Here is a 3,943-nt window from a genome sequence, read left to right on the forward strand (position 1 = left end):
CCCTGGGTTCAATCCCCAACACTGCCAAGTAAAACAAAAAAAGTTTTGTTTAATAAGGAACAGTAAACCAGGTGCGGTGGCACACACCTGTAATCCCAGCGATTTTGAAGTTTGAGGCAGGATTGGGGGTTCAAAGCCAGCTTCAGCAATGAGGAGGCACCAAGCAACTCAGTGAGACCCTGTCACAGAGGTCAAGTGCCCCTGAGTCCCATCCCCAGTACCTCAAAAAATAAAATAAAATAAGGAACAGTCAGCTCTGCACAGTGGCACACACCGGTGTCTCAGCAACTCAGGAGACTGCGGCAGGAGGATCCCAGATTCCAGACCCACCTGGGTTAACTCAGCAAGATCCCGGGAGGTGCTGCCACCACACAGCCCTGCGGGAAGGGCAGAAGGACAGTGCAGAAAGGCCAGCCCATCTGAAGACAGGGGACCCTGGGTCAGAGGCTCGGCTCCCTCCCAGGCCCGGCCACTGGGGCCCACAGCTGTGGGCGACACCATGCGCCTCAGGACGGGATCCCTCATGAAGACTGCCAGGAGCCGGGGCCAGACCTCTCCCCAGCACCCCGGGACAGACAGCCCACTGACCGCCGGAAGGACCTAGAGTCCTGAGGCCTTTCATCGCTGCCCTAGGAGCTCGGCTTTCACTAGGCTGCCCATGAGGGTTGGTCCTGGCGGGGGGCACCCAGGAGGGAATCCCACAAGGAGCAGAGGACAGGCCCTCGTCACGAAGCTGCTGCCCCACAAGGGACGGAAACAAGAAGAAAAAATCATCCCTGCTCCTTGGCTCCAAATGCCTGGAAAGATCAGCTCCCAGGCAGAACTGCCCGAGTGGGGGCTTCCTGTGGGATCTGCTGCCCCCGCTGCAGCCCTGCCCAAGAGCACGTCACCTGGGGCATCCCAGACCTTCTCTGAGCCTTGCCCCACCCAGACCTGCTCTCCTGGAAATGCCGGGCTCCTCTGCTCCACAGACTTCCTCTTCCCTGAACAGGCCTGTCTCAGTGAGATGGCAAGGTCAGCTGATTCTCACTAACATGGGAATGACTGAAGGAGAGCCCGCCAGGCCGAGGCCACCAGGAAGCCCACGCACGTGGGGCACCAGGAGGGTCTTCTCAGGGGCACCTAGGAGCTTGGTTCACTGTCTCTGCCCTGCCTCAGTGTGCATGTGCTGGTGGGAAGGTGGGCGGTCAGGCCCAGTCCCAGGGCAGACTGAGTCTTGGGGGATGCAGACAGGTTTGCCTGCTGCGAGGGAGGCAGGGCCAGGGGCAATGGGGGGTGCTCTACAGCATGCCTTTGAAGCCAGAGCTGCCTGCCAGGGCTCCTGTGCCCAACGGTCGCCTTATCTGCCAGCCACAGACAGAAAACAGCCGGCCCGTCCAGCCTTGTGGCAATAGGCAGGGACGTCCTGGAAATGCCTGTGTTCTCCGAGGGAGGCCCAGGCTGCGCCCCTGGAGGACCTGGGAGAGGAGCTGGAGGTGGGCAGAGCACGAAGGTGCAGGGACTCTGGCAGGTACACCTGCTCAGCCTCCGGGTAGGAGGGCTTCTGGGAGGAGAAGTGGCCACGCCACAGTCTCAGAACAGCGTGGCAAATGCTATCCAGCCCACCCTCTAGCTGTGCCTATTCTGTGCAGTGCACCTCCATTGGCACTGTCTGCCGCCCAGGTGTGCGAATTCCTCCTGGCTCTGGAGGCCTCTGGGAGGAAGACCAGCAGCTGGCCTGCACAGCGGGTGGGTGGTGGACAGGTAGTTCTGCACACAGGTCCTGAAGACCAACTGGGAGAGTGGAGGAAACAGACATCTGTGAGGCCGGAGGAACCTCTGGGCAGCTTAGGGACACTCTGTCCCAAAGTAAGTATTTTAAAGGGGAATGAGATGCAGCTCAGTGGTTGAGCGCCCAAGTTCAGTCCCCCATATATAGCTCAGCTGGTAGAGTGCTTGCCTCACACACACAAGGCCCTGGGTTCAATCCCCAGCACCACAAAAAAAAAGAAAAAAAGTGTAAGAGGGATGCACCAGCCCCCAGACCTTAGTGAACAGCAGGCTGTGGTGTGGGAGCTCTCTGGAGAGATGAGAGCACATGTGCATTGTAAGTATATGCACAGGTATATGTGTGTGAGTACATATGCCTCTGTGTGTGTGTGTGTGTGTGGGGGTGCTGGTGCAGGTGCATGTGGCCCTACAGCAGGACTGGCCCAGGCTTGTCCTGGGAGGCCACCTGGGGTCCTACAGGAAGCACAGGGTGGGTGCAGCCACAGCTGGACAGTTATCTCTGCAGGGGCACTTGGGCCAATCTCCCGACCTTCCAAGTCTCTGCAGGGAGAGGTCTGAGGGGTACAAGGTCATGCTGTGGACCTGCAGCCACAGGGCAGCTACAGTGAGGTGCCTCCTACAGCACCTGGTGCAAGTAAGGACTGGCAGGGGGTGGGCTGGTCTTTGGTGTTCCGTCCCACCCTTCACAGGTAGGCATGGAGCAGCTGCCCTGGTGATTCCCAGATCCAGCCCCCAAAAGCCCATCTTGTGGGCCTATACAGGCCCAGGCCCTGGTTAGACAAGGACCTGCCTCTTCCTGGGGCAGGTCATTGCTGACACACCCAGGGAACTGCCACACCTGAGTCAGAGGAGGTGAAGGACAGTGGGACCATCTCACCATGGAGGGCCACCTGCCACTCATCCCCTTCAGGGACAAGCGAGGGGCCTTGGGCCTTCCCTTCCCGGGCACTGCAGTCCCTGAGCATCTTAGGACTCTCAGGAGCACAGAACTGCGGAAGAGCCACGTGTGCCCACATGAGGCTCTGTCTCCAGGCCCCGCTGGGGCTCAGAGAACTGTGGCATGGCTGAGGGCACTCCCTTCTCGGAGGTGGGCACCCTGGGCAGAGCAGGCCAGAGCGGGCCTCTGTCCCCTGTCTTGGCACTCTCTTTCCAGCTGCTGTTTCCAAGGTTGCAGAAATGGTGCTGGTGATCTTTTTTCCTAACCAGGGCTTCACACTCGCTGGGCAAGCATCGGAGACACACTCCCAGCCCTGGTTAAGTCTGTGGTTGGCAGGGTCGCCCGGGAGCCGTGTGACCGGCTTGAGGGCATTCCCTTTACAGCAGCACTGCCTTCTCCAGAGTTCAGATGAAGTTTCTGCTAAGCCAAAAAATAGAGACAGCCTCCTGCAGACATCCCCTGGAGGCGCTGACTGTCAGGAATGTCCCAGGTGATTGTGCTTGGGCAATAGGCACCTCTCCCTGCCTGGCACCTAATTAGGCAAGGAACTCCCTGATGAGGTCACAGCGGTGTCACCAGTTGGCCAGGATCTGGGTTTACATCCCCCCACCTTGCCCCAAAGAGGTGCTGAGTCAGAGCTGGTACCTGGGGCTGCAGGCAGGGTGGTCTTACTGATGGCCTCTGGGCCCAGGTCCCTCCTCAGAGTGCTGAGTCCTCTCCCCGGTTGCTGGCCTTTGAGGCTGTTAGAGGAGGCCTGTGGCCTAGTAGAGCAGAGAGCTTCCATGGTGTGAGGATAAGAACCCCATTTAGGGCTGGGCTGCGGCTCAGTGCAGAGCACTCGCCTCGCATGGATGCCGTGAGGCCCTGGGTTTGATCCTCAGCACCGCATAAAATGGATAATAAATAAAGGTATTGTGTTCATCTACAGCTAAAAAATAAAAACCACCACATTTAACCTCAGGAAATCATTGTGGCCTCTCAAGTGGTAGGGACTGTGATTTGGTTTATATTGGAAGGGAGAATTCCAAGCGATCCCGTAATCACGGTCCACTCACTTTTTTCTTGGTACTGAGGATTGAACCCAGGGGTGCTCTACCACTGAACTGTCCTTTTTATTTTGAGACAGGGTCTCACTGAGTGGCTGAGGCTGGCCTGCATATCGAGGTCCTCCTGCCCCAGCTTTCCGAGGGTTGGGGTCACAGGCATGCCTCACTGTGCCCACCAGTGACATTCTGA

This window comes from Marmota marmota, unplaced genomic scaffold (genome assembly GCF_001458135.2).
Source record: "Marmota marmota marmota unplaced genomic scaffold, marMar, whole genome shotgun sequence".
NCBI classification, from domain to species: Eukaryota; Metazoa; Chordata; class Mammalia; order Rodentia; family Sciuridae; genus Marmota; species Marmota marmota.